Genomic DNA, 8,746 nt, shown 5'->3' with positions numbered 1-8,746 from the left:
ATTGTTACTTATCAATTTTTGTCGCAAGATAGCTACAAGATTATTTGCGATTTTGGCATATTACATGCGGAATACACAATATTCCTCTTTCGATGAAATAGAATTTCGTTTTTGGTTATAATACTGAAGTATCAAAATGGGATATATAATTTCATCATTAGAAAGATGATTTCTACACACGCAACGCCATCGAAAGGCAGGCCTTTTCTATTTATCTAGTGTTTTTTTTTAAGTTTTTTTCCTCTAAAAACATCAAAGTCAGATTGATACCAGTGAGTATATTTTTTTCCCGGAAGGCAGTATACCTTTCGTATATAATTTATGTGTCGGCCATGTTTTTGGTGACTTTTCTACATTTGCCTTCATCAGTAAGATGTATTCACAAAGTCCAATGTAAAAACTAACAATATTTCGCTTTCTTAATTTTATCTTGAAAAACTGCAACCTTTTTTTCCTTCACTTTTCGGTAAACCCGCAAAATATTATCCATAAAAAGTACAAACTTGCGATAAATTAGGAATCGCCTTTTTGTCTACATTTAGACTGCTTTTCATCAAAACGTTTAAAGCTGGCTAAACAAATTTTGTTTTAAATATGGTTTTAATATATATCACTTTATGCCCTAATTATATCAATTTCATGCGTAATACATGCATACGTCTAGTAGATAGGTCTTGTCTACTTGACGAGCTAAGCAGTGTTTGAAATTGTATTGTACATAGTAAATGCAATGGAGGTCTTTCACACAAATGAATTGTTTTAAGAATACTTGATATTTCAAATGTCTTTTATCTTCCTGCTTTTGCTTTGCGTGAAGTAGTATTTTTATATATTAAATCATGGCGGCGTTCTCTCTCTTATCAATATAACGTGGAGCGATATGCACTTTTAAAATACATGTGATGCAAACATGGAGTTTATTCTGAGAAGTAATCGATTTCCCCCTCTGTCAGTTGTTTCCTTTGAAAAATCGAAAATTATTCTCTTTTCACATAATTTAAATTAATAAAATAATTTTTGTCAATTGATGAAGTTTTGATGTGACATTTAAATATGCAAAATGACCCCTACTAAATGCATTATATGCATATAATGTAACATATATTTTCTTTGTATATACATTTTGCCCTTATACTACACGCGTATCAATACACAATACACTGTCAAGCTGAAGGTAGAGGAGAATGTCAAGGAGGAGACCATCAAATGGTATCAACATCAGGATCAAGGTAGAGGAGAATGTCAAGGAGGAGACCACCATATGGCATCAGGATCAAGGTAGAGGAGAATGTCAAGGAGGAGACCATCAAATGGTATCAACATCAGGATCAAGGTAGAGGAGAATGTCAAGGAGGAGACCACCATATGGCATCAGGATCAGGATCAAGGTAGAGGAGAATGTCAGGGAGGAGACCACCATATGGCATCAGGATCAGGATCAAGGTAGAGGAGAATGTCAAGGAGGAGACCATCATATGGCATCAGGATCAGGATCAAGGTAGAGGAGAATGTCAAGGAGGAGACCATCATATGGCATCAGGATCAAGGTAGAGGAGAATGTCAAGGAGGAGACCATCATATGGAATCAACATCAGGATCAAGGTAGAGGAGAATGTCAAGGAGGAGACCATCATATGGCATCATCATCAGGATCAAGGTAGAGGAGAATGTCAAGGAGGAGACCATCATATGGCATCAACATCAGGATCAAGGTAGAGGAGAATGTCAAGGAGGAGACCATCATATGGCATCAACATCAGCATCAAGGTAGAGGAGAATGTCATGGAGGAGACCATCATATGGCATCAGGATCAAGGTAGAGGAGAATGTCAAGGAGGAGACCATCATATGGCATCAGGATCAAGGTAGAGGAGAATGTCAGGGAGGAGACCATCATATGGCATCAACATCAGTATCAAATCTAGGAAATTCTTCTGAAGCAGAAATTGAATGAAATCAAGTTCTACGAAAATAACTAAAGCCTGGAATTTCGTTGATATTCATGGAGTATTCTTGAAGGAACTAATTAGGAAGTGTCATTTAAGCTTAAGCTAAAGCATGTCACTGACTCTCAGGGAAGATGATCAGACGTGATGGAAAGTCGGAATGATTCTCGGTGACAAAGTAATATATCACACGGACTTAAAAAACAGCAGTGTTAAGAATATTATTAAAAATAACAGATCAGGAAATTGATGAGGCCAATTTTGTCAAGGTAAATAATGTAGTTGACAAATTAGATGCACACATTTTTACTGATTTGATCTGACATGAAATATCCATTTTGCCGTTAATGATTATTTTCAAGGAAACATTAGCGAAAAAGATACAAGGAAGTTTCAATTGTTCTGAGGAAAGAGGTGTATTATTTGGAAAATTATCATTTGAAAACAAGCCATAGTTAATAGAAAGTGAAAAGCTGAAAGACCGAGGACTGATTGTGTAAACCCGTATTTAATAACGGATAAAAATTGATACATGTTTATAGCTTTTAATGTATGTTACGTATTTTTGTATTATAGATAAACATGTCGGTCTGGTGTCCGAACGAGACTCTGTCCTTGAAGAGTGAGTCTTACGTCTCACAAACAAGGAAGGAGAATTCTCGGAACAACTACATTTATCATGTTTCGGACCTCCTCGCCTTATCCAGTCTTTCTTTCATCTTGTAAACTACAACGTTTTCTTTACTACAAATGGTACAATATACAAATCGTGACTAGTATAAATATCGAATTTCTGGTAGCGTGCAAAGACAGCCGCAGTACAATTGTAACTCAGCTTTGTCCCCGACTTTCATTTTTCGTATGTAGTGATCTGGTATTACAGACCGGAGGTCTACATTTTGAATTGAAAGTGCTTAAATATACATTTGAATAACATTTGATATGTTCAAGATTCGTGAATTCATTACCTTAACACGTTTGCTTTGAGGTGCATTATCAATACAATATAAGATAACAGAAAACACAAGGTTGCACTACGCAACTAACATAAAATTCCTGCCAATTATGTATATAGTTATTGATTTAGAAAAAAATGCTTTTGAGCAGTAATTTGATCTCAAATGAAATTTACTTTGAGATAAATACATGCACAGTTTACTTATTGCAATTATGTAGCTGATAATTACACACACCCATACATGTAGAAACACCTATTTCCGTATCTTCGTGAAATATGTATATAAACTGGAATTAGTTATGAATTTCTCATAAGACATATCTGTTACCTAAAATATAATCCAAACAGATTTCAATATCTTGTGTGATAAAACATAATCATATATTTCACAGTTCATCCAATTTATGGCTAATATTCTGTTTGTTTACAATTCATTTCCTGTTCTGGCGTTTACAAAGAAAGAGATAAGGTGAGGTGTTCCGAACGGATCATCGTATTGTAGCGGGAACATAATGTACGTTCACATCGGTGTTGTCAGAAAGAGACTAATAGCGTCATTAAATTAATTAGTTTGCGAACAAATCAATGTTTTTTAACTTTTGTAACACTTTATTAAGTGTCAGGCAGAAGTGTTTATTATCAAATGAACAAGCTAGAATCTTAAACATATCAGACAGAAAAAACTTCCGGTTCAGCTCTCTTCAACAGTTTTGACACTAAATGTTGGTTCAGCAATTTCGTATTTTTATCTGTGTCAAAACTACAATATAAGTTATCCTTTTGGTGTCAGTAACACCTTGAATCAAAAAAATGGAAATACATCAGAGTTTTTAGTTTATTTAAGGTGAGTATACTGTCGATAGGAAGTAATTCCAGCACAAAACAGTATTTGATAATTTACTCTGCGAATTACTATGTGAATTGAAAGCTGAAAATTTTCGAAAAAAAAAAAAAAAAAAAAAAAAAAAAAAAAATAAAAAAAAAAAAAAAAAAAAAAAAAAAATAAATAAAAATAAAATTAAATTAAAAAAAGAAGTGCACAGGAATCCGTCTTCAAGGACATGTACAATGAAGGACGACTAACCAGATATTTTTAGATAGGCTGAACTAATATTTGGTGTCTCTTTGTCTGACAATGATCGACGTGAAACACATCTTCCCAAACAACAATTGTAAATAGTTATAAAATTCTCTAAATATATCGGTAAAATATGTACAGATTGTTAACCGTTGGTGAATGAAGCAAACTGACTGTGATTAGAGACGATTTAAATAGATATTAATTTTTTCAGCAATAAGTGTTAATTGAAAATTTGTGAGTACCTATTTTATTTTCTTTCTTTTGGTGTTTTTTGTTACAATCATGGTGTTTTTACAATATGATAACCTCTTCATTTAACTTTTTAAGCACGCTGTACATTTAATATTGATACGTGACTCAGTGTTATGGAATTTTAAAACAGTTGGCATGGTAGCCCTTGAGAAGCATGCCCCGATTTCTGATAAATTGGGTTTTGGCTTTTCTATGAGTTACATTTCTACTTAATGCTTTGATTTATAGAAGCATCTACTTTGGAATATTTTGAAAAATATATTTGTGCAGTTTTTATGGACAAGGTAACGCTAAGGACATTAAATGTACATGATTGGGACTGACAGGGTTAGTTCATGGAAATCTTTTCAGTGTTATTAAATTCAATAACATATTACTTTGAAAAGGAAATGAATATCTGAAGAAATGAGGAAATGTTAAGCAGTGTTGAACATAAATTGGCCACTGGATAAGTTTATGTTGAATAATCAATGAAACTAAATTAAAATATCTCCTGTTATTCTAGGCATCGAGGCTACATGAATTATGTATTTTATCAAATTTTCAAAAAAATGTACCCCAAAAGATTGCATGCCAAATAAATTTGATTTCAATTGAAATCCCTTAATAAGTTGTATATAGTGATTGTTACGAAAGAAATATATTGTATTTAAATTTCAGGTGTTGTTCCTGTCTGTAAGGACGGAATGACAACTCAAGTCTGACTGTAAACAGACACAATTCAGCGTGTTACTTGTTTTAATTGTTTCACATAAACACAATAGAAACATGAGACTCTTATCAAAATGATTATTTTGTAGTGAGGACTTGTTGAACGCTTAAGTATCGACCATTAAATGAATAGTTACAATAGGTGTCGTCCGTTTTTTTCAATGTCGTTACCATCCGTCCTTCCATCCGTTCAGACCCCACGGAAATAAGTAGAAACCATAACGGGTCAGAAAGGGTCAATATAAACATCAGTCAGAGAAAAAATTTCCGGGTCGCAAGATTTATAGGTGGGGTCCACTTCGCCCCTCCTCAATCTAACTGACCTTTTTGATGACTACATTGTACATTACCTAAAGAATAATGTTCTTCCAGCAGCACCAATATAGTGAAACGTAACAGATAACAGTAGCAGTATGGTTGCAAGAAAATGTCTTCTTCGGGCGTCCAGAATCTCGAAGCGACGCTTCAGGCCACGATATCAGCGGCCATATTACCGTCTATATATAAACATTAATCACGTGACGTCAACTATCCAATGAGTAGAGCAAAGGAGGTGGAATAAATCAATATACATACATTCAAACTCAAGTTTCGTTTTTTTTAACCGACAGCTTTCATAAAAAAATATGAAAATGATTAGACTTATATTCAAAATAAATGACTTTCATTCTCAATAACATTATTTGGTGTTTAGTAATCATAGTACCATATTATATATAATATCACAATCGAAGTTTCGATCAAGACACAATTATTCTGTTAAGCAAGTAGCACTAGTTATGTGTAAGGTATGCATTTTAGCGTGAGTCAAATTTTGGCGATGTTTGCTAATTCTCAAATTTTATGATAACTGTTTGATACATAGTTGTTGTACTTTGGCAACTTGTGTAAGATCGTGACGAATTGCCTATGATTTTAATTTTTTTCGAACCACAGAAATAAGATTCAGCTTATAAACGTCCATTCACAGTAACCCAGTGGTTGGTTTTCTAACATGTATCTACGCGCATGGCTGACTCCACTTGAATACTTATGAAATAAAACATTCACTATGTGCAATATTTCATTATATAACTATATAACTTTGTTTCTTACGAAAAGCTCTCGCAATTTTTCGCCAATTTCGAATAATAATATATCTATAAAGACTAAATCATTCATTAAACACATATTCTGCATAAATGGCAAATTTCAAGTAAACTTATTTTCTTCGCTGTCCACTTTTTTTTTCTTAAGTATCTCGCTTCTTCAGATTTTGACCATACAGCGGTAGAGTAAATCAAAGGCTATAGTCGTACGATGTTCATGGCTAAAACACTCCTCATTTAAAAGCCACACCCATATCGAAAGTACAAATGCACATGTGTAAAATGATTTTTGTGAGATTTTTATTTTCAGCTAGAGATCTTAACACTTTTTCCCAAAAAAAGTTAAACTCGAAAGTTTTAAAATGTATATTAAGAAAAATATTAAAGATTTATGTCTTAGAGTTGATGGATATTAAAGAAATGAACATTGGGTGTGTTCTAAACAGAGGTCGAAAATCAGGTGGATTTTATCAACAGAAATGTATTTCGAATTGAAATATGTATATGAAAATCATTAATGTAGATTATAGGAAATAAGATTGAAGAACACAAAGATAAATGTTTATATGATAATGGATTTTCTATCGCTGTGTTATTTCTAATCTTTTAACAGCGAAATTAGATATTTGAATAAGCTTTGTTGTGTATTCTTGTTTTCATAAATTTAAATTGTAAATAACATCTGTTGATGGGTTTTCAATAAAACGTTTTCAATTACATACGGTGTTTATTGTATTTCAATATTCATTCCTAAAGGTGGATGCGATGGCTTAGTCGGACATAGGAATTTACAATTTCATGTGAAAATCCGAGGCTTTGTGGTTCGATCTCTACCCTAGGTCGATTTTGTGTCTCGGAATGCCAGGTCGGTCTTCCTGTGCTGAAGTAATTCCTGCACTTTACCCCGATCGTTGTGAATAAGATGTAGAGGACCTCCCGCATGGTGTCCGGTAAGGTAGAAACCAACTACACCAAGGAAACCCGTGTAACCCCAACCCCCTCAAAAAAAAAAAAAAAAAACAAAAACAAAAAACAAAAAAAAAAAAAAAAAAAAAATGTCACACACAAAGAAATTATAAAAAATGATGGACAGATAGTAAAAATCTATGAATAGACACATTTTAGATGATAATTTAATCAGTAAGGTTTCTTTGCATGGCAAACATTTTGAACGACATCGTATTACGTATATGTATGAGAAACAGAATCTCAAATGAGCTTACTAATATGGAACAAGATTCAGCTTTTTCCACAGTTATTACACTGTTCTCTCTAGTGTTAATATAACCTATTTGTACCTCGACTAAAAATCACAGATAATTGGTCATTATTACCTCTTTCATACAAATTTAATTGCCTTAATTATTAACACTTGAACACGTGCATAACGATCAAGAAAACTTCACAAGCGAAATAGGTTTTTTCCATTAATCTTAACACGTTTATTTACTACCGCGCAAGCCGACCATTTAATATATAGCATACTAATCCATTGACTGGATTTGATCAACACTCCAGTACATGTTGACACAAATCATCAAACTCTCGTGATAATACAGCCAATTGCTGTAGCTTTGATATCTAATGTTTAAAGAACGTTCAGATTTGTTAAATCTTGCCTGATTTGACAGGCTCATCAATCAATGACGTCATCAATTTATGTGCATTATGATCTTAGTTAGAACGAATACAGAAACGCGAAGCTTATGACACTAATAAGTGAATCGTGTAGGATACCTTGATGTGGTTAAAAGATATCGTTATCATTTGATACAAAGATCACATCTAAAGGAGTGTATTAGGAAGTGATATTGTGTGTTATTACTAAAGTTCATCGTTCACCAGGAGAGATGAACGCCGATTCCGTCGTAACACCATTCATAAATTGTAGGACTTACATTTATAGTTAAACGATGTACGTTTAATATTTGTCAGCGATTTTTACAAGTAATCGGACTCTAACTAGCAAAACCTGGTTAACTTATGTCTGAAGATTTCAGTGGAATACGGTGGATAGGAGTGACGTTTGTTCGGAATACAGAGGAAGTAGTGAAATAACGGCAAAATACACTGAATAACTGACATAATTCCGCGTCAATAGGACATTGTAAATAGATAGTGACAAACAGAACGGAGAAAGATAAACATATTCTTAAATCAAAATGAAATGGTGAAATCAATGGAGTTGGTGCAAATATAATGAAAATTATTATGTGGCGGTTTGGCAGTATAACATGGAAAGGCTGTATACCTTTATGAGGCGATTGATACTACAGTGCTTAATAATCCACAGTATGCAGTGACTCATGACAAATAAACATCAAAAATTGAACTTTGGATAAGATATTAAAGTTTTAGGAAAGTAGTCCTTCTTACGACCCACACTTTGCTGGCATAAAGTAGATTCGGTGCAAACAGGTTTTCATTTCATTTGTTCACGTAAACTTGAAATGCCCGTGTACTGAGTGAGACGTGTATACTCCATTCACCGTGGGGTACGTCAGAAATAAACACTGTAGATAATATGATTCATCTTGTACCTGACGAGTACTTGACGATATCATGGAGCTGATATCGTTTATGTCATCCGCCGTAGTTTCGTAGAAACAATACCTTTCTCTGTAAAACAAACACGTGCATTGTGTAAAATAACTCCTATTTACACAGGATGAGAACATACAACCAGCATAGTGTTTCTCTTTGTCTCATA

Source organism: Ylistrum balloti, unplaced genomic scaffold (assembly GCF_031769215.1).
Source record: "Ylistrum balloti isolate Yb309-2 unplaced genomic scaffold, AGI_CSIRO_Ybal_v1 Utg369640, whole genome shotgun sequence".
Classification (NCBI taxonomy): domain Eukaryota; kingdom Metazoa; phylum Mollusca; class Bivalvia; order Pectinida; family Pectinidae; genus Ylistrum; species Ylistrum balloti.
The sequence above is the reverse complement of the archived record's forward strand: the minus strand, read 5'-3'. Positions refer to the sequence as shown.